General features: G+C 39.1%; 1 protein-coding gene across 1 annotated transcript in view; it reads left to right on the plus strand.

Moving 5' to 3' along the window:
* The window catches only part of SLITRK1 (SLIT and NTRK like family member 1), a 548,961-nt gene that overhangs the window by 483,339 nt on the left and 42,035 nt on the right, over positions 1-23,587 (plus strand). The window contains exon 3 of the mRNA XM_006047973.4: positions 20,853-20,904. The gene's annotated coding sequence lies outside the window, so the exon portion shown is untranslated. The remainder of the gene's footprint in view (positions 1-20,852; positions 20,905-23,587) is intronic.

Below are 23,587 nucleotides of genomic sequence, written 5' to 3' on the forward strand. Positions count from 1 at the left end.
TATTAATGAAAGTGGTTCTCTCCAATTTCCAGTTTTGTATTTTGTTTTAGCTCACTGAAATGCTGCCAGCAGAGTGATTTTACTTTTATATGGCAAATCCAGGTTTCACTTATCCCAAATAACTCCACAACTTTTATCTCTTCCACTTATTTTTTGAACAACATGTTTCTACATTACTCCTTAAAAGATTAGAAACCATACGTGGTTATAAATTAGAAATAGCACCTCCTATCCAATTTTTATTGGTTTAATAGTTTATATTGATGGCTATTTCTTCATAAAACTAGAGGGGGAAAAAAAAAAAAAAACTATTTCATGAGCAAAATGACACCATTATAAATTAGAGTCCTGAAAACTGTACTGCTTTCTTCAAACTCAATGTTCTTTTAAGGCAATGATAGCTCCCTAAGGAATGTCCATGTTTATGAGCCCCTGACAGTGTTTTTGAAGGGGAAATACCTCTTTCAGTGGTGAAAATGCTATCAACATGTACCCGAGGCAGATCTCAGCAAGTGCTAAATAGTTTCTTCACTGACTCTTATTCCATCTGGTTGAAGGACACATAGCAGTTCCATGAGATTCATGTGGCTGGACTTATTATTGATGTGTTGTCAGTGACTCTGAAATTGCCCACAACTCTTATTCATATTTTCCTCTTTGCTGATGCCTATTGCATGTCATTTCAATATACATTCTTTGAACCAGTAGATATTTTCTTCAAATATTAAAAATTTGTTTAGGTGACAAACCCAAAGCACTTAGGTTATTGCTTATTTTACCTTTGCGTAAACTGAAATTTAAATTTCGTCTTGAATGTCTAGTGCTATGTGAATCTGATATTTAGTTATTTGAATATTTGGATTAAAGAATCTACCTGTCAGTGCAGGAGCTATAAGAGATATGGGTTTGGTTCCTAGGCCAGGAAGAGTCCCTGGAGGAGGAAATGCCACCCTACTCCAGTATTCTTGCTGGGAAATCCCATGGACAGATAGATGAGCCTGATGGACTACAGTTGATGGAGTCACAAAGAGTTGGACGCATCTGAACATCTGAGCACACAGCAATATTTTTATTTGTATTAAAATGATCATTAAAATTATTTCTTTGTGTATGTTTTCAATTATGAGAAAAATATGGATAATATTAACTTTAAAAAAAAATTAAAATTTTAAGCCAAGATGCTCTTATCAACCTTACCTGTTTGGTAATCAGAACAAGCCAAAATACAATATAGCACAACACAATCAGTACAATAAAACTCATTCCTATGTAATACTGGGTTACTATAGGGCTAGTGACAGAATAATGGAACTCATAATAATAATTACAACATCAATAATAGTAAGTTAACTTTTAAATAAAAATTTGAACATTAAATCTTTTACATATGACTTGCCACAGTCCTCAGCCCTCCCTACTGTATCTTGAGAAGCCCATTTTATTCATTTCATTGCTTGCCTGACCTCTACTGGGTTATGCTCTTCAGCATAGCCCTGATAAACGAGAATCCTATAATGAAAGTGAAGAAGGAAACAGACAGAACAGGCTCCATCTTGAAAGCAAGACTCCATCTTCGGCTAGACTGTGGACTTTGAGCTATATGCCCAGTATCTATGGAAATGACATGCTGCTTCTGCTAAGTCGCTTCAGTAGAGTCCGACTCTGTGAGACACCATAGACAGCAGCCCACCAGGTTCCTCTGTCCAGGGGATTCTCTAGGCAAGAACACTGGAGTGGACTGCCATTTCCTTCTCCAATGAAAATGACATATCAACTGGAAAACCAGCCCCCCCACCCCCCGGGTGGAAGAGTCCCAGGACTCATACCTAGACTCTCCGTCGCCTAAAAGAATACCCTAATTGTCTGTGTAAATGGCACCCCATTCCAGTACTCTTGCCTGGAAAATCCCATGGACGGAGGAGACTGGTAGGCTGCAGTCCATGGGCTCGCTAGGAGTCGGACACGACTGAGTGACTTCACTTTCACTTTTCACTTTCATGTATTGAAGAAGGAAATGGCAACCCACTCCAGTGTTCTTGCCTGGAGAATCCCAGGGACGGGGGAGCCTGGTGGGCTGCCGTCTATGGGGTCACACAGAGTTGGACACGACTGAAGCAACTTAGCAGTAGCAGCAACCAAATAGAATCATAAATTCTATTATGCCTATTGGGGTATGACCACAGGCCTATTGATAATTGTCCACTGTTAACTACCTAGGCTTAAGGCATATGAATCATGAGTTGACTTTGATTATATCTTTCTTTTCCTTTGTTCAGACCAGTTTCAGATAATTTGTGGAGGTGGTTTTAAGCATGCTCAGGCTATATAAGGTTTTCACAAAAACTGGTCAGGGTCCTTGGCTAAGAGGAAACTCTGCTTTGGGTCTGCCCGTGTAATAAATTCCCCTCCACTATCTGCATTGTCCTTCTGAGTGAATTTGTTTACTGGAATGCGCGGCTACAACAAAAGTAATATAAGTAAACCTAGTTTTATAATTAAACATAAGAAAATATGGGATAGTATCAGAAGCTAAAAAACTGTTAAAAACCATACATTTTGCAAGTGAAGACCTAAGATTAGAATCTGGAAGTCATTTATAACTTCTCTTCATTATTGTCCCAATTTTAATAACATTTTAGATGCTTATTTTGATAAATTTTGCTGGCTTTAAAATATAAACTGAAAAATGTGTTTTTGTCTTATATAGTTTCCACTAAAAGTACAAGAAAAAATCTTTTGAGTGAAAACTAAATGGAAAAAGTCTGATCTTTTAAAATTTCACTTCCCTAGAATATTTTATTCATGAAAAGTATGCTTTTGTGCTACAAGACAAGCCCACTCAAAGCATTTTTAAATTTAGATTTCCTTATTCAGCACACCCTTTTGATATGCAATAATTTTCTTTATAGTGCAATGAATGTTAATAATTACATACATAACAATTTGACCAGATGTTTACATTAGATGCAAGGTAATATAAAATAACAAAAAAGTGATAATAACACATTCATGCAAAAGTAACTCAGAATAAACCACATTCATTATTTTATGACGTTAACAAGGGGATGATTGTTTATCTCTCCTTAGCAGACTCTTAGAGGATATTATTCAGTTTTGCTGTCTAAATAATTAAGTTTTACACATAGAGAAATTCTGAAAAAAGCAAGGCAAAAGTACTAAATACACAAAACTGTATATGTGTATCTCTGCATGTAAATTTTTATAGTACATTCTTTTCCTTCAAAACTACTGCTAGTATATGACAAAAAATAATAAAAAGTTGAAAACAAATGACAAGAGAAGTCAAAAGGATATAAAACAGTGGAATATATAAGTGCAACATCTCCACTTTTATAATTGCTTATTTGGCTAGGTAGAGTGCTTGCATAAAAACTTTATAATTTTTTTTCCACCAGTACAATTTCCTTTTTTGTATAATCAGCCAGTATTTATTGATGTGATCCATGTGCCAGGTTTTATGCTTGATGTCGAAGAGACAGAGCTGAATAAAATATGACACTCTCCCTCAGAGAGCCTACAATAAAATGAGAGGCAGGTGTGAACAAATTATTGTAAATAAAATATGGTGAGTAGAGGTATAAACCAAGCACTATGAAAACACTGGGAGAGGATGTTCACAGAAATATTCAGCAAGGAATAGCTGATTTCTGAAGTTCAGTAGGAGTTTTACCATGTGGGGCAGGGATGAGATCAGTTTCTAGCGAGATGAATGTCTTGGTCTGGGTGCGGGTTGAAAAAGAATTTCCAGACATGAGACAGAATGAGAAGGAAATAAAGTTTATTAGAATGGGGGACACTGTTACAACAGAGGGCCAGCTCAAGAGAGAACCAACATTGAACAGGGGTCTTTAGTCCACCTTAATACCCAGGGTACAAGCAGTGGGATAGGTATCTTGTGGGCCATTTGCTGACTGGATGAGGCATGTGTACCTCCACCCACATATATTGGGTGGAGGGAGGAGTAAGGCAAATACCTTCTCCCTATGGGGTAGGAGGGGAGACCGGTTATACTGTTCAGGAGGACTTGAAATCCATTAATAGTTACAACATGGGGTAGGGAAGGATGATAAGGGTCTGGTTTTTCCATGCCTGCATTCCATGACCCTCCTTGGTGTTATCTGCTCTTTGTCCTTGGGTCACCACATTCCTCCTCCTCTTTATTTTTAGGGCAAATTCTTTGGCCCCTTTTGATACCTTGTTCATGTCTAACTGTCTACCTTTTTCCATTCTCAGGCATTTGGTAACCCAGCTGCTGCTTCTGTGTGTGCTTAGTCATGTCTGACTCTTGCAAACCCATAGACTGTCTGCCAGGCTCCTCTGTCTATGGGATTCTCCAGGGAAGAATACTGGAGCAGGTTGCCATTTCCTTCTCAAGGGGATCTTCCTGACCCAAGAATTGAACCCCGGTCTCCTGCATTGCAGGCAGACCTTTTACTGACTGAGGTATAAGGGAAGCCCTTGGGAATCCAGTCTTAGGGGAAAAGGGACTATGACCACTCTGGTTTCTTCAGGCTGTACAGGGGTGTCATGGGGCTCTGGGTTCCTTTTGCCTGCTCTCTACCAGGGTGCATTTACAGAGGGAGATGAGAGTTCATGGAGTTATAAGGTGACTTGTTTCAGCATTGTCTAGGTATTGGTCAGGGAATATTCTTGTCATACTATTACTTGGAGATTTGTTGTATTCTGAAGGAGATCAGCCCTGGGATTTCTTTGGAAGGACTGATGCTAAAGCTGAAACTCCAGTACTTTGGCCACCTCATGTGAAGAGTTGACTCACTGGAAAAGACTCTGATTCTGGGAGGGATTTGGGGCAGGAGGAGAAAGGGACGGCAGAGGATGAGATGGCTGGATGGCATCACTGACTCGATGGACGTGAGTGTGAGTGAACTCCGGGAGTTGGTGATGGACAGGGAGGCCTGGCGTACTGCGATTCATGGAGTCGCAAAGATTCGGACATGACTGAGTCACTGAACTGAACTGAGAAGAAACAAACTTAACAAGAAAGTTAAAGATATGTGGCCCAGAGATTAGTAGAAGTAGAAAAGCTGCTCAGGTGTTAGCCAGGAGAACCAGGACCACACACTGGTTCATGACATTAGTGTTTCTCTAGGTACGAGAAGATGCAAGATGGGCTCATAAAATCTTTACCTGAAAACATCTGACTATCTGAAGGCCAGTTCTTCTGGGTTTTTCCCAGAGCACAGAGTACCTTATTTCTGGTCTCCACCCTGAACACCTTTCAGGGGGTGTTGAAGGTCAGCAGCTTGCAGTGGTCATGATGTAATCTTTGTAGAGGCAGCTGGCAAGTGTCAACTTCCAGTCAGCAGGGTACCTTCATAGCCACATATGTGACCATGCTTTGGGAGCATTTTCATGGCTATTGTGTCCTGCGATGCTGGGAAGGCTCATTCCCAGGTCTAGGGAAGATTCCATTGATATGTTACTCAGTGTACTGTTATTGGACCAGGCTTTGCTAGTAGCAAAAAGTCTCTGGACCATACCTGTCTTACTAGCCTCTTGGTCCAGGAAAATATTCCCTCTTTTTGCTTCTTCGCATATCTAGAGTTACATTATTGCAATCATTGTTCTCATATGGAATTGCATTTCAGCATTGTATCACAGGCCTAGTTACACATCTGGTAACTTAAGAAAAAATCTTCTGAAACAAGTGACATAGTAAATAATATAGCTATGCTTCTGCTGCTGCTGCTAAGTCGCTTCAGTCGTGTATAGCTAGCAGTTATTAGTAAGGTCATAAGTAAGAATTATAAGTCAAGAACTTTCATTGGGTAGAGCCTAGTTTACCACAGGTCATCTGACTTTATTTGTCAAATGAATATAGACTGGGTGTTGATCTCCTGGTTCTACATCATGGAGCATCTGATCTTTATCTGAAGATTGGTTACTGAGATAAACTTTAGAAACAAACTTATAGTGTCCTTTTTAATAATGTAATTAAATCTTTTAGCAAAATAACATGACAACAAGGAACTATCTCAGAAGTGAGTCTTAGTAAACACTAGTCCCATCACTTCATTGGAAACAGATGGGTAAACAGTGGAAACAGTGTCAGACTTTATTATTTTGGGCTCCAAAATCACTGCAGATGGTGACTGCAGCCGTGAAATTAAAAGACGCTTACTCCTTGGAAGAAAAGTTATGACCAACCTAGATAGCATATTGAAAATCAGAGACATTACTTTGCCAACAAAGGTTCATCTAGTCAAGGCTGTGGTTTTTCCAGCGGTCATGGATGGATTGAGATTTGGACTCTGAAGAAAGCTGAGTGCTGAAGAATTGATGCTTTTGAACTGTGGTGCTGGAGAAGACTCTTGAGAGTCCATTGGACTGCAAGGAGATCCAACCAGTCCATTCTGAAGGAGATCAGCCCTGGGATTTCTTTGGAAGGAATGATGCTAAAGCTGAAACTCCAGTACTTTGGTCACCTCATGTGAAGAATTGACTCATTGGAAAAGACTCTGATGCTGGGAGGGATTGGGGGCAGGAGGAGAAGGGGACGACAGAGGCTGAGATGGCTGGATGGCATCACTGACTCGATGGACGTGAGTCTGAGTGAACTCCGGGCGTTGGAGGGGGGCAGGGAGGCCTGGCGTGCTGCGATTCATGGAGTCGCAAAGAGTCGGACACGACTGAGCGACTGAACTGAACTGAACTGAACTGAGACCTTAATTAACAAAGCTAGAAACTTAGTTTAACAATTAACAAAACAATATTCAGTGAATTATGATTTTTTCATTATGAGGGCATTAACCCTGTAGCCAGGGAAGGCTTTAACCCATCAAATAAAAATGAGGTTTGTCAGGGAGCTGGGAAAAGCCAACTGGCTATCTTGGATTTCCCATAGCCCTGACTCTTTGATTTTCAGCTATTGTTCACCCATTTTTAATTCCCTAATTTAGGAGTTGACTGTTGCCATGTTTTAAGGACATCAGGATAGCAAAAGTCTAATAGTGAGGGTTTTGTTTTGGGTTTTTTTGGTAGAAGCAGAATGAGCTTTTACATGCACCATAATCTATTTCTGCTTTATTGACTACGCCAAAGCCTTTGACTGTGTGGATCACAGTAAACTGTGGAAAGTTCTGAAAGAGATGGGAATACCAGACCACTTGACCTGCCTCTTGAGAAATTTGTATGCAGGTCAGGAAGCAACAGTTAGAACTGGACATGGAACAACAGACTGGTTCCAAATAGGAAAAGGAGTACGTCAAGGCTGTATATTGTCACCCTGCTTATTTAACTTATATGCAGAATACATCGTGAGAAACGCTGGACTGGATGAAGCACAAGCTGGAATCAAGATTGCCGGGAAAAATCTCAATAACCTCAGATATGCAGATGACATCACCCTTATGGCAGAAAGTGAAGAGGAACTGAAAAGCCTCTTGATGAAGGTGAAAGAGGAGAGTAAAAAAGTTGGCTTAAAGCTCAACATTCAGAAAACGAAGATCATGGCATCGGGTCCCATCAGTTCATGGGAAATAGACAGGGAAACAGTGGAAACAGTGTTAGACTTTATTTTGGGGGGTTCCAAAATCACTGCAGATGGTGACTGCAGCCATGAAATTAAAAGACACTTGCTCCTTGGAAGAAAAGTTATGACCAACCTAGATAGAGTATTGAAAAGCAGAGACATTACTTTGCCAACAAAGGTTCATCTAGTCAAGGCTATGGTTTCTCCAGTGGTCATGTATGGATGTGAGATTTGGACTGTGAAGAAAGCTGAGCACCGAAGAATTGATGCTTTTGAACTGTGGTGTTGGAGAAGACTCTTGAGAGTCCCTTGGACTGCAAGGAGATCCAACCAGTCCATTCTGAAAGAGATCAGCCCTGGATTTCTTTGGAAGGAATGATGCTAAAGATGATACTCCAGGACTTTGGTCACCTCATGTGAAGAATTGACTTACTGGAAAAGACTCTGATACTGAGAGGGATTGGGGGCAGGAGGAGAAGGGGACGACAGAGGCTGTGATGGCTGGATGGCATCACTGACTTGATGGACGTGAGTCTGAGTGAACTCCAGGAGTTGGTGATGGACAGGGAGGCCTGGCGTGCTGCGATTCATGGAGTCACAGAGAATCGGATACGACTGAGCGACTGAACTGAACTGAATCTTAAATAATGTTTATTTACTTTACCAAAGTAATAAAAGATTTTAAGAACAAATATAAATCTCTTAAAGGCAATGAAATGCATAATCTGTTATTGAAAGCTTCATTCTAAGAAAACCGTTCTCTTAACGTAGAGAGTAGACTAAATTCCAGTCTGTTACCAGTTTATCAGATAACAAACAAACAAAATTTGTTTATCAGTTAATCTTAGAAAAGTCTTTTCCATAAATCTTGAAGAACTAGCAGTATTTTCCTAAAGACATGAGAGTGAAACCATAGAAGGCTTGTTTAAAGTATAATTAAATTGCCATTGACAAAGTAGCCTGGTCATTGCTGTGACTTGTAACACTTTAAGATGATAAGTAGAATTATAACTGACAACATTTTACCAGGACATATCAGTTTTTCATGAATTTCACATAATTTCTAGGATATTTATATAAGTAACATCAACCATACAATATAACCTGAGAAGATTCATCACTCCTCCAACAATACTTCCCATGTAATTTAACATGTCAAATGAACTCAGGTAGTTTAATAGCTCTTTGGGATGTCTCAGGGGCCCTCTGAAGCATTCCAAAGCCACCTCGAAGTCAAGCTATTTAGGAAGTTTTGTTGATAAATATCAAAAGGGTTTATAACACTCAAGTCAGATAGAATCATATAGATCACTGTGAAACAATATATTTACTTGCTGCTGCTGCTGCTGCTAAGTTGCTTCAGTCATGTCCGACACTGTGCAACCCAATGGACGGCAGCCCACCAGGCTATATTCACTTAGCCAAAGTAATAAAGAAGATCTCTCAGGTAAACATAGAGAGATCACTTCAGAGGCAAAGAAACTTAAAATCCATTATCAAAGGCAGTTCAACATTTCAAGAAAACTTGTATTCATGCACAAAACTCTTCCCTTGGGGTCCACTTTCCATAAAACCTTATCACTTTCTGTACCCATTTGTTCTCCCATCCTTAAACAGCCACTTGTAAGTCAGAGCTACTTTTTCCCTTCATAAAATGTAATTCCATTCCTCATACCTTCTTTACTGAAAACACACATCCTACTTTCTGTAAGCAACCAAAAATTAACCTTTATATAAGCATTCTATAGATTAGTGAACAAAAATACCACTGATAATTTCTAAAAAAAATTCTAGAGAACATCACAGGATGGCATCAAACATTATTCATTAATAGTCCAAAATCTATATTGTCTCTGTAAGAGGAAATTAGTATTCAGTAATGAATGTTTCAGAATCTTATTTTATTTGGAAATGACTTAGCTATTCAATAAACTTCTGTCACTTAGTTTAGCACAACCCTAGAAATTCAGGTTACCAAAATCTAGAGAGACCATTTTCGGAGAAGGAAATGGCACCCCACTCCAGTACTCTTGCCTGGAAAATCCCATGGATGGAGGAGCCTGGTGGGCTGCAGTCCAAGGGGTTGCTAAGAGGCGGATACGACTGAGCGACTTCATTTTCATTTTCACTTTCATGCATTGGAGAAGGAAATGGCAACCCACTCCAGTGTTCTTGCCTGGAGAATCCCAGGGACAGGGGAGCCTGGTGGGCTGCCGTCTATGGGGTCGCACAGAGTTGGACACGACTGAAGTGACTTAGCAGCAGCAGCAGAGAGACCATTTTAGACTGACGTTTTTAATCTTTAATTAGTTTATCTAAAAACTCATATCTCATTTACATTTTTTTGAAGTTTCTTCACTCCAGGTACCTTCCTTCCTGACAAATTTGTAACATATATAGCAAATATAACAATATTTTACTTATAATAAACCTAGGCACAATGAAAATATGCTTAATGTTAATGACTCTTAGACATGTCTATATTGGATTAGCAAACAAACATTAATACTAGATATTTAATATTGAATATTTCCCAATTCACGTTAATCTGAAATTCATTTAGGTTAATTTCTCTTCTATTTAGAATTGTCTGATTTGTAAGTGCTTTTCCAGTGGTCATATATGGATGTGAGAGTTGGACTGTGAAGAAAGCTGAGCGCCGAAGAATTGATGTTTTTGAATTGTGGTGTTGGAGAAGACTCTTGAGAGTCCCTTGGACTGCAAGGAGATCCAACCAGTCCATTCTAAAGGAGATCAGTCCTGGATGTTTATTGGAAGGACTGATGCTAAAGCTGAAACTCCAATACTTTGGCCACCTCATGCAAAGAGTTGACTCATTGGAAAAGACTCTGATGCTGGGAGGGATTGGGGGCAGGAGGAGAAGGGGATGACAGAGGATGAGATGGCTGGATGGCATCACCGACTTGATGGACAAGAGTTTGGGTGAACTCCAGGACACAGGGAGGCCTGGCTTGCTGCAATTCATGGGGTCAGAGAGAGTTAGACACTACTGAGTGACTGAACTGAACTTTTCTTTAGGCCAATTAAATTAGAACTCATTTACAACATCAGCCATATTATCAAAAAAAGCCAAATGACACACACTGAGATGTACATAAATCCAGACAGACAGACAAATATCTCATAGTTTTCTGCCTGTGATTTAAAATGTCTCTTTGACTCCCCCCTCCTTTATTTATTTATTTTTTTATTTATTTATTTTGGTTGCTTGAAGTTCTAATTTCCCCAAGGCTGAGGTCTCAGGAAAAGTGGGCCATGTATTTCAAGAACATGGAAAGGGTTCACCTCAAGCTCTTCCCTAGGCAGGCCTTTTAACAAGCTGCTGCTGTTGCTGCTAAGTCACTTCAGTTGCGTCCGACTCTGTGCAACCCCATAGACGGCAGCCCACCAGGCTCCCCCGTCCCTGGGATTCTCCAGGCAAGAACACTGGAGCGGGTTGCCATTTCCTTCTCCAATGCATGAAAGTGAAAAGTGAAAGTGAAGTTGCTCAGTCGTGTCCGACTCTTAGCGACCCCATGGACTGCAGCCTACCAGGCTCTGCCGTCCATGGGATTTTTCCAGGCAAGAATACTAGTTGTTTTTAATTGTGCATGAAAAAAGAACCAGTTTTGCAGTTTCCAAGAAAAAAAAAAATTATTTTAGCCAGTTTTCTATAGAGTCTAAAGAATATCATCGCTATCCTGTGTCAAAAAGTCATCTTTCCTTTCTGTAGTCCTAGTTTTATACCTAAATTATATAGACCAAATAGTGCTCAAATTGATTCTGATATCAGAGGCAGATCAGCTGATAAAAATCTTTGATTGTCCATCTGGAGGGAAGTGAGGTCTTTGTCCCATCAGAAAAATCAGAAGGGTTAAGGAAATTTGCAGGAGTAGGGGAAGCTTGGCCTTTCCCACCCTGAGAAATAGGAGTAGTTGGAGGGAATTCTTTAGGATGTTCAGGAGTAGGGGAAACTTTGTTTGCTCCCCATGTGAGAGATAAGCATAGAGGAGAGTTTTTGATCCTTCAGGCTTTTGAATATAGGAGAAAGACCTGGACCAAAGGGAACCTCAGAATCCTTTCCTAGAGATTGTATGGATATGAAAGGTCGAGTAGAGGTTGTCTAGGAAATCTGATGGAGAGAGACAGATGGGGACAGGAGATAGGGAGGCAACAGAAAGACACATGCGGCATGAGTCCCTCAAATCCAGATTCTGACTGAGGGCCATGAAGGACTGAACATAAAGAAATTCTGAGTCCTTTCCCTGCTTCTGGAAAAAGCTAGTGTGCCATTCAGAGGCCATTTTTTTGGGTCCCCCTGTTTGTACTGGGGCCAGGCCTTTTGCAGGGTCAAAATTCTCCAGTTTCTGAGAATGTAGCCAAGGGGTGAGTCTGAGAGAGGCTCCCAAGATGTACCATAACCCATCCTTAGCCTATATACCTTAGAATGGGGATACTAGAGTCACCGACTGGCAAAAGGCATCCCTTTTTGTCTCAGTGACATCTCCACGCAACTAATGGCACTAAAATGACCCACCATCCCAACAGTCACGTCTGACAGTGAGAAGTGACCTCTGAGAACCTTGTAGCTAAGGCACCATGTGACCTGGTCAGAGAAAGAAAGAAATTCCCAGGAGCAACTGGGTGATTCACCATTTGGTGATTCCCTGAAACATGGAAGCACTCTTGGGATGGCTCAGAGGCAACACCTGGGATCCTATAAATCAATCCAGACAGAAAGGGAAAGAAGTGAAAGTGACAGGGATGGAGGCTGAGGAATCCACCTTACAGTCCTATCAGGGAAGAGATGGCCAGTGGACAACAGTCTCTGTTTTGCTTCAACCACGATGTGCCTGACATGATGCATGGAAGTTGTCTTGCTGGGTGTGGATGCCCTTGTGGCCTGATACATTCCATGCCCCCTTATCCTTACACGGGAGTCTTCATGTGGCAGGCGTCCTAATGGCTTTTAAGTGCCTGACCCGTGCCCACACAATATTGGTTGGCCTAGTCCTCAGTTGGAAAGAAGACAAAGGAAAGACCCTCACCCATTTAGGCAGCAGCTACTGGGGTGCAGTGAGCAGTGGAGCCTTTGGAACACACCAGAGGGTAACCCTGGCCAGAGTTCCTCAGTTGCTTCCATAACATTTGCCTGTTTGCAGAGGGTCCCTATGAAAAAGGAGAAACAAGGAGGTGGGAAAGAGACCCCAAGTCCCTGTATGGGCCACCAAAAATGTCATGGTCCCAGTGTAGGTTGAAAAAGAATTTCCAGACATGAGACAGAATGAGAGGGAAATAAAGTTTATTAGAATAGGAGACGCTGTTACAACAGAGGGCCAGCTCAAGGGAGAACTGACATTGAACAGGGGTCCTTAGTCCACTTTTATACCCAGGGTATAAGCAGTGGGATAGGGGTCTTGTGGGACATTTGCTGATTGGATGAGGTATGTATACTGGATGAGGGGAGACAGGTTATACTCTTTAGGAGGACTTGAAATCCATTAATAGTTACAACATGGGGTAGGGAAGGACAATAAGGGTCTGGTTTTTCCATTCCTGCATTCCAAGACCTTCCTTGATTTTATCTGCTCTTTTATCCTTTGATCACCACAATGAAGCAACACAGACTGAGGGTAATATGAAAAAAAAAGGTGAAGACTGATGAAATTCCATTAAGGAAAGCACATTGTGCTTGGAGAAAGAGGAGGGAGGAGTCAGAAAGATAAACCTAGACCAGGGGCAGGATCAGATTGGGAAGTGCTGTGAGCATGAGCTTTATCTTTAGGTGATAAAAGGCCAATAGAGGTTTTTAAAAATGGAAGCAACATTATCAGATTTGCTTAACTGGAAAGATACCTCTGGAAGTGGTAGTGAAATTCCTGCTTTTCTGCCTTCATGCAAAATTTGCTTCTTAGCTTAAACTTAATATCCTTCGACAGACATAATTGGCTCAATTGCACCCTTTTGGAAGGGGCAGAAGGAAGATAGAAGGGAGTTGTGAAGTGTGATGGGTGGAGATAATAATGTATCCCCACCCTTTTTAGACCTCTGCTAGCTTCCACAGCATTCTTTCAGGCTACAGGCACTGAATCCCAGTATTCCTCTTCACCCTTAAATAATTCTATGATCCTGGTTAATTGCAATATCGTCATGAATGACTCAGATAGTAAAATAGCCTGGCAACTCTTCATATAAAGTCTTGGAGACCTTCATCCATACCCTTCTTCAGGGACTACTTTGATGGTAATAGACCTTGACAGCCTAGGGATGGAAATCTCAAGAACCTTCTCAGTGACCAACACTTGATATGACATTTGCTTCTCCTCCTCAAGGAATAATCTCACTATCCCCACTGATTATTGTCACTTTGATATTTCTCAAGAGCCTTGCCCTCAAGAGGATGGGATAGTTATATAAATGACAATTGAAAGGTAATAAGAAAATACCCATAATGGAAATGATATAAAATTCAGCAGAGGCATTGATGAAAGAAGAACTAAATCTCCCCTTAAAATCAGGGAAAGCTCCATTAAAAAGATTTTGAATTAAAATTTTATGGGTGAGCAGATGTTTGCCAGCTTCACAATTAGAGGAAGAGGGTTCTATATAGAAGAAACGCTATGTAGAAATCAAAATAGTGTTATAGTGAATGTCTTTTTCAAGGAACCACAAATACCACATATTATTAGTGAATATAGTTTGAAAGTGGCCTCTGTGGCTAGATATGTGCTTACTATACCAAGAGCTTCAGTTGAAGTTCTTCAGTGCTACACAAAGTAGCTAAAATATGAATCCTGTAGGCTGTTTGAATCCATAGAATAATTTAGAGTATGGAATGATTTTTATCATTATTGCATATGACAAAACTTACTTTTGCTTCCTAATCAACTCCTCAGACTTTTGCATTAAAGTCTCTAAAGTGTCAAGAAAATGTAAACTCTCTTGGAAATTTGTTCCATATGCTTATGTCAAAAATCTGAATCTCCAATATTAAACTCTACACAGAATTCCAAACTTATTTATTAACATCTGGTTACCTTCAGATGCTGCATTGAGACATCTCCCTGTGACTTCCAACAATTTCTTGACTTCCTTGACCTTCCACCTTTAAAGGTGACAAACTACTTACTAGATTACACTCAAGTTAAGCTCTTAGATATCATACTTAGCTATCGTAATTAGACACTTTATTTGTCACTCATAAATAATCACAACTAAATTCTACTGTTATTTTTTTTTTTTTTTACTGTTATCTTTTAAGTACTTCTCTATTCCAACTTTTCCTATGTAACCAAAATTAAACTGCTCATTTTAGGCTTGTATTCTATCTTCACTGATACTGCTTTAAATGTCTCTTATTACTACTAGTAGGCCCTTAATGAATCTTTTAAGATGTATAATAAGCAAAAAATATGAATAGAAATTTAATTAGTATTACCAGCTACTTTAAACTCAAACCCTAACTTGTTTCCTGGTATGGACTAATTAAAAGTAAATGTCTAAAGTAATTAAGTAAATGTACTGAATTTAGGATGGATGTTAGGCATAGTAAAGTAGAAACAGAAATATAATTTGCTGCATTCTTTGTTTTAGTAGTTCATGGTGATTTAAAATTGTAATTTGAGTTGGGGTATCTATTGATTAAGTATATACTATCTTAATATGTGAATGATTACATATAGTTATGTGTATATAACTGTATATTAACTGTTCAATATATTTTCAATAAAATAATATGCATAGGTAACAAACTTATACAACTAAAATATGATTAAGTTATTGTGAAAATCTGAAATAAAAACTTCACAAATTCAAACTAAGCAAACAAGTCTTACCAGTGTAATAGAATGCTAAAATAATAACGCAAGAATGGATACTTAGCTTCATTTCTTAAAGTCAGTGCTGCCTTATATAAGCCAGAGAAGTTTTGTAGGTGCCTCTGAAATAATCTAGGAACAGAACACCTTTTTCAGCAACTATATTAGATGTGTATTATAGCACTCTGTCCTTAAGAAAATTATGTACAATATTCTGATTTTAGTTCATGACAAGAAGAAAAATTAATTACATAAGCTCCTGAATTTTAAAGTAGTGGATTGCTAAGTCACTTCAGTCGTGTCCTACTCTGTGCGATCCCATAGACGGCAGCCCACCAGGCTCCACCATCCCTGGGATTCTCCAGGCAAGAACAGCAAGAACACTGGAGTGGGTTGCCATTTCCTTCTCCAATGCATGAAAGTGAAAAGTGAAAGTGAAGTCTCTCAGTCGTGTCTGACCCTCAGCGACCCCATGGACTGCAGCCTTCTAGGCTCCTCCATCCATAGGATTTTCCAGGCAAGAGTACTGGAGTGGGGTGCCATTGCCTTCTCTGAAGTAGTGGATTAAACAAAACCAAATACAATGTTTTGAATTTCAGATTAAAATACATATTTATTTCTTATGGCCAAATGATAAAAATATTAACCATGACTATACACACACACACACACACACCCCCCAGGTGGCGCTAGTGGTAAAGAATCTGCCTGTAATGCAGGAGACCTGGGTTCCATACCCAAGTTAGGAAGATCATCTGGAGAAAGGAATGACTACCTACTCCAGTATTCTTGCCTGGAGGGCTACAGTCCCTGGGGTTGCAAAGAATCAGACACAACTCAGTAACTAATTTCATACATTTTATATATATATATATAATATATATGAAAGCCCCAAACAGATGTCATGTCATTTAATCCTTACAACTCTGTGAAGAATTGCCCACATTTTAATAGAGAGAAAAGGAACTGAATATCAGTTAAATGCCTTGTATAATAAGTTCAAGGTGTTAGCAGATGAAGGATCCCAGATTCAAACTGATGTCTGTCTGACTTCAGAGCTCTGTCTGAGAGATGACAGGAAAAGAGGAAAACACAGATTTCTTAAAATTTGCAGTTATCTGTGGGTATCATTGCAGATAATTTTTCATGTTATCTATCCTATTTTTCAAATTAACGAGGTAAGTGTTATAAGAAGAGAAAGAATTGACTAACTTGTCCTACAAAAGACTAGAAATGTTGGGTATTGCAGGCCTTGCCAAGTCTATAGCAATGGTATATTCTACTCCATTCTATTGTATCACAAGAGCAGCCACAAAAAGGACATAAACGAATGAGTGTCGTTGTTTTCAATGAAGCCTCATTTTTGAATACTGACATTTGCTTTTCAGATGAGTTTCATGTATCATGAATTATTTTTTTCTTTGTTTTTCAATGATTCAAAAATGTAAAAATTGTCAGGTTGCAGGCTGTACAAAAACAGGTGGTGGATTGGAATCAGGACATGGTCTGCCTATGCCTAAAATAAAGGATAGCTTAACTGTACAATCTGATTTATAAAATACAGAACTAAATCATATAGTTTTCAAAACCTATTTTGGATTTTCATCTGTTAAAACTGAAAGGACTAAAATTGTCTTTGTGGTTTAGTTCTCAACCTATGTAGGAGAGCAATGAACAGAATTTTTTAGAAAACAGTGGCTCCTGAAATCTGAGTGTCCTATGCTCCCTACATTTCTTTTGAATGTGGTTTCTGTTTCTGCTCCTCACATCCTCTACCCACCTATGCTGTCAGTCATAACTCATGCAAACCTCCCACATTCTTGTCTTCTCTTATTGTTGTACCCATGAGGGACTTTGCTATCTTTAAAATCACATTGAAGGTAATGTCCTATGGACACATTTAGCATTTTAATATTTTATTTTTTATTTATTTCATGGTTTAGTAACTTAATAATAGAGATAATATATTATTCTTTCCCCAATAACTGTCATAATCCTTTCTAAAATTTATGTTACTATAAACAACAAAATGTGGAATCTCATATCTTAGACTCAGTAATCAGGCATTGTTGTTATTGTTGTTCAGTCTCCGAGTTGTGTCTGACTCTTTGTGACCCATGGACGGCAGCTTGCCAGGCCTTCCTGTCCCTCACCGTCTCCCAGAGTTTGTCCAAGTTCATCTTCATAGCATTGTTGATGCCATCCAGCCATCTCATCCTCTGATGCCCTCTTCTCCTTCTGCCTTCAATCTTTCCCAGTATTAGGGACTTTTCCACTGAAAAGTAATCAGGCATCTTAGGAGTTAAAAGGCCCCCACCTCTCTTGGCCACATACAGCTCTGTTGCCCAATTTCTAAAACTCAAAGTTAGGTGACTTGCATGTTAGCATATACAGTAGTATGTCAATAAACTAACTGATCAGAAAATGCGTGCTTGGTTTTATGAACTTAAAATAAATAGCTAATTCCAAAATTTCAGGGGTGCAATATAACAAAAAAAATTTTTTTTTCCTTTCATTCACACAACAGTCCAATGAGGTCATGTGTCTCTCTGGACAGTTTTCCACTAAGCAATGACTCAACAATCCTGGCATTTTCAATATACCTCCATCATCCTCTAGAAGTCTCTTCTGAGTCTTTCATTGCATCTGACAGATCAAGTGGAGAAAGAGAAAGAGAGCTTTCATGGAGAGCTTCTGATGGTCAAACATAGGCATGTCATTCATCACTGCTACTCATGTTGCTTTCTCTTGAACCTAAATAACTACATGGCTGATGAGAAATGTGATCCACCAAGAAAAAGAAAACAGGATTGAGAAAGTTTTAACAATGTCAGCTGCTAAGGTTAAGAGGCTTCCCTAATTGAAAGCTGACTAATGCCAGTAGTAAAATTCTGTAAAAATTTTGAAATGTTAATTGTTTGTCAGAAAGCAAAACAATACTGTAAAACAATTACCCTTCAATTAAAAATAAATTTAAAAAACAAAGTAAACAAAAAATTTAAAAATGTAAAATTTTAATATATTGAAATCTCTTTAACACTTACAAAAAAGGCATGTTCAGTTCAGTTCAGTCAACAGTCATGTCCAACTCTTTGCGACCCCATGAACTGCAGCACACCAGGCCTCCCTGTCCAGCACCCACTCCCGGAGTCTACCTAAACCCATGTCCATTGAGTCAGTGATGCCATTGAAAGGTTGTTGTTGAATCACGAGGAGACACCGGGATTCTTGGCCCCCGGAGGAGAAGAATTCAATCCGGGGTCAGAGACGAGGCTTGATCGCTCAGAGCTTTTGTGTAATAAAGTTTTATTAAAGTATAAAGGAGATAGAGAAAGCTTCTGGCATAGGCATCAGAAGGGGGCAGAAAGAGTACCCGCTTGCTAGTGTTAACAATGAAGTTATATAATCCAAAGAATGTCTGGAGGTTGTAAAGACCTCATCAGACCTACTCCCATAATTTACATTTTAAGATAACACTGTCCTCAGGCAGGATACATTCTTGTAAAGACCAGGTCTACTCCCATAATTTACATTTTAAGATAACAGAAGATTTAACCCAAAGACTGTCCTTAGGCAGGATACATTATTGTTATATAATCCTAAGGAATGTGGAGAAAGAAAAAAAGTTTGTCCTTTCTTCCTCCTTGAGAATTCCAGACCCCTCTCTCCTTGGGGACCCCTAGGCTCCCTATCAACCTGCCTGGAAATGACTCTCTCACCATCCAACCATCTCATTCTCTGTCATCCCCTTCTATTCCTGCCCTCAATCTTTCCCAGCATCAGGGTCTTTTCAAATGAGTCAGCTCTTCGCATCAGGTGGCCAAAGTATTGGAGTTTCAGCTTCAGCATCAGTCGTTCCAATGAATATTCAGGACTGATTTCCTTTAGGATGGACTAGTTGGATCTCCTTGCAGTCCAAGGGACTCTCAAGAGTCTCCTCCAACACCACAGTTTAGAAGCATCAATTCTTTTGCGCTCAGCTTTCTTTATAGTCCAACTCTCACATCCATACATGACCACTGGAAAAACCATATTCTTGACTAGATGGACCTTTGTTGACAAAGTAATCTCTCTGCTTTTCAATATGTTGTCTAGGTTGGTCATAACTTTCCTTTCAAGGAATAAGCACCTTTTAATTTCATGGCTGCAAGCACCATCTGCAGTGATTTTGGAGCCCAGAAAAATAAAGTCAGTCACTATTTCTACTGTTTCCCCATCTACTTCCCATGAAGTGATGGGACCAGATGCCATGGTCTTAGTTTTCTGAATGTTGAGCTTTAAGCCAACTTTTTCACTCTCCTCTTTCACTTTCATCAAGAGGCTCTTTAGTTCTTTTTCACTTTCTGCCATAAGGGTGGTGCATGTACTCTATATTAAACCTAAAAAATTCATTAGTTTTTACTTTAAAAAGGGAAAAAACCAAGAATTTGTTGTTGATTTTTGGTCTCCAAGTCATGTCTAATACTTTGTGACTCAGTGGACTGTAGCCCACCAAACTTCTCTATCCATGGAATTTTCCAGGCAAAAAAATTGGAGTGGGTTGCCATTTTCTACTCCAGGGTATCTTCCCTGCCCAGAGACCAAAACTTTGAACCTGCAATTCCTGTATTGGCAGGAGGATTCTTTACTTCTTAGCCACCGGGAAAGCCAAGAATTTATTATTAATAGCTAGCAATAATTGAAACTTTTGCAAGCATCTATAATGTTATTATTTTGCATTTAGAATACAGTATGTTTTAAGGCCAAATCAGTTACTGATAGATCTTTGCTTCACTGGCTTTCAGCTCTGACAAAGTGTGAGATTCTAAGTTTTATCATCCTTAATGACTGTAATTAACATATTAGGATTCCTTGAAAACAAGATCTGAAGCTCTTTTTTTCCTTTTGTGGGAAAGTGTCAGGAAGCCTTTGAAAGATAACTTTTATCTTTGATTCTTCTCAGCAAATGAGTCCTGACTTTATTTCTGTTTCTTAGTCTTTCTCATTAACACACAACAAAATAAAATAGTTACTGGTGTTTTTAGGAGGTACAAAAAAAATAAATAAATAAAAAGATAATTTAAAGAATAAGAGGTACAAGAGCCTTGATTGAGTTGTAGGGCCTTTTTTAATTTTAAAAGAATACATTTTCAAAAGTTTGTGTCTGGTATTGTTAATAACATTTAACTAACTTTAAGCATAATTAATTTGCTTTTAGATTCACTTTAAAATACTGCTGGCTTTATGAATATTCATGCATAAGGTATAGAATTGACAATGGTGTTCGGAGTTATAATGAAAGGCTTCTCTTGAATTTCTGTTGATACTAAATGTTGATTTTACTTTTGAGAAATTCTTTTCCTATGGCACAATTTTTTAATCCTATAAACTGCTCTATGCTGCCCTTGGAAAGGACAAATACAAATTCCTTTGAGAATACCTTGTAAGAGCAAAGGGAACCCTATCATCTCTCTGACCTCAATTCTTCAATGACTTTCTGTTGCAGCTGAAGGCTGGTCACCTTTCTATTGTGTTTCTTTCAGAGTACAGGACTCCTTGAAACCTTTTAGAATGATGGAATTTGGACATCTGACTGTGAGTAAAAGTTTTTGATGATCTTTATTATATCATAGCACAATCATTCAAATAACCTCCTTATATTTTTTGTGGTGTACTGAAGTACTCCAAAAATGTGTTGCAAATTCTTACTAAAATGTGTATCCATGTACCTCTTAAACTAGATTGTAAAAGATGAAAATTTGGGTAGAAAAAATACTAAAAATTTGGAACACATATTCAATAATTAAGGTACAATTTAATTTCTCTCTAGTTTATCTTTATTTGTCAAAACTGGATCTGATATACCACATAAAATATCTTAATTCATCTGAATTCTTTCAAGATTTTCTACTTTCTGTTTGGCTTTCTCCTGGCTTTTGATATGCCCAATAATTTTTGATGAAATCCTGGCATGATGTCTCAGTAACAGAAACTGAGATAAAGGCCTAAGGTATAAGTTTTTATGTTAATCTAACTAGAAGTTGAGCTTTTACAATGTTTGCTGTAACTTTAGGTGCCAATGCTTCAAATTCTCTAGTGTTTTATGGGAGACAGTAGATGCTACACCTTACAGATTGTTCAGCTATAATCTACTGGTTTTTCCAGTAGTCATCTATGGATGTGAGAGTTGGATTATAAAGAAAGCTGAGCACCAAAGAATTGATGCTTTTGAGCTGTGGTGTTGGAGAAGACTCTTGAGACTCCCTTGGACAAGCAAGGAGATCCAGCAGTCCATCCTAAAGGAAATTAGTGCTGAATATTCATTGGAAGGACCAATGCTGAAGCTGAAACTCCAACACTTTGACCACCTGATGCAAAGAACTGACTCATTTGAAAAGACCGTGACTAGGAAGATTGAAGGCAGGAGGAGAAGGGGATGACAGAGGATGAGATAGTTGGATGGCATCACTGACTCAATGGACATGAGTTTGAGTAAACTCCAAGAGTTGGTAATGGACAGGGAAGCCTGGTGTGCCACAGTCCATGGGGTTGCAAAGAGTCGGACACAACTGAGCAACTGAACTGAACTGATACTGGTAGCAGATGCTTTAAACTAGATTAAAAGAGATACTTAAATCCCAGTGTTTGAAGTTTGGCTGCCCATAAAGAGTATTTAGAAATATAAAAGATTTGAGTAGCATTGGGATAAGTCTGTGAATACTGAGCTCTTTAGAAGAAATTGACATGAGATGAAGTGGTTTCATATGAGCCTCAAAAAGCTTATCTTCAGTGGCAGAGTCAGCTAATAGAAAACCTATAAATATCTTAAATTGTCATTATATTCTAGATTTAGTAGTAGACAGTAGGTATCAAGAAGTATTATCTGCAATCTATAAAATAGAATCATAATATGGGTAACATTCCTTGGCATAAATCTCAGAAGGCAAAGAACTTCTGTTTCTCATTTTTAAATGTTAAGCTGGATAATACATAAAAAAGATTCATTTGTGCTAAATAGGAAAAGGAGTAGGCCAAGGCTGTATATTGTCACCCTGCTTATTTAACTTATATGCAGAGTACATCATGAGAAATGCTGGGCTGGAAGAAGCACAAGCTGGAATCAAGATTGCTGGGAGAAATATCAATAACCTCAGATATGCAGATGACACCACCCTTATGGCAGAAAGTGAAGAAGAACTAAAAGGCCTCTTGATGAAAGTGAAACAGAAGAGTAAAAATGTTGGCTTAAAGCTCAACATTCAGAAAACAAAGATCATGGCATCCAGTCCCATCACTTCATGGCAAATAGATGGAGAAACAATGGAAACAGTGGCAGACTTTATTTTTTGGAGCTGCAAAATCACTGCAGATGGTGACTGCAGCCATGAAATTAAAAGATGCTTACTCCTTGGAAGAAAAGTTATGACCAACCAAGACAGCATATTGAAAAGCAGAGACATTGCCAAAAAAGGTCCATCTAGTCAAGGCTATGGTTTTTCCAGTAGCCATGTATGGATGTGAGTGTTGGACTATAAAAAAAGCTGAGCACTGAAGAATTGATGCTTTTGAACTATGGTGTTGGAGGAGACTCTTGAGAGTCCCTTGGAGTGCAAGGAGGTCCAACCAGTCCATCCTAAAGGACATCAGTCCTGAATGTTCATTGGAAGGACTGGTGCTGAAGCTGAAATTCCAATACTTTGGCCACCTGATGCAAAGAACTGACCCATTTGAGAAGACCCTGGGAAAGGTTGAAGGGGAGAGGAAAAAGGGATGACAGAGGATGAGGTGGTTGGATGGCATCACCGACTCAATGGACATAAGTTTTGGTAGGCTCTGGGAGTTGGTGATGGAGAGGGAGGCCCGGCATGCTGCAGTTGATGGGGTCACAAAGAGTCAGACACAACTTAGTGACCGAACTGAACTGAACTGATAGAAATCCTGCTATTTATAGCAACATATATGAAACTTTGGGTGTATTGTGCTAAGTGAAGTGTGCCAGGGAGAGAAAAACAAATACTTTTTGATCTCAATTATATGTGGAACAAAAAAACAAATACAGGAACAGAACACACAGCAGATTGGCAGTTGCAAGGGATATGGGGTGTGAGTGAAGGAAATGGTAGAAAGTACTCAAGGGGTATACGTTTCCAGTGACAGATGAGCAAGTTAGTGATAGATGAGTAAGTTCTGGGGTTGTGACATATGGCGTAACAATCCTGTGCTGTACATTTGAAAGTTGCTAAGAAAATAGATCTTAAAATTTCTCATGGTATGGACA

Source organism: Bubalus bubalis, chromosome 13 (assembly GCF_019923935.1).
Source record: "Bubalus bubalis isolate 160015118507 breed Murrah chromosome 13, NDDB_SH_1, whole genome shotgun sequence".
NCBI classification, from domain to species: Eukaryota; Metazoa; Chordata; class Mammalia; order Artiodactyla; family Bovidae; genus Bubalus; species Bubalus bubalis.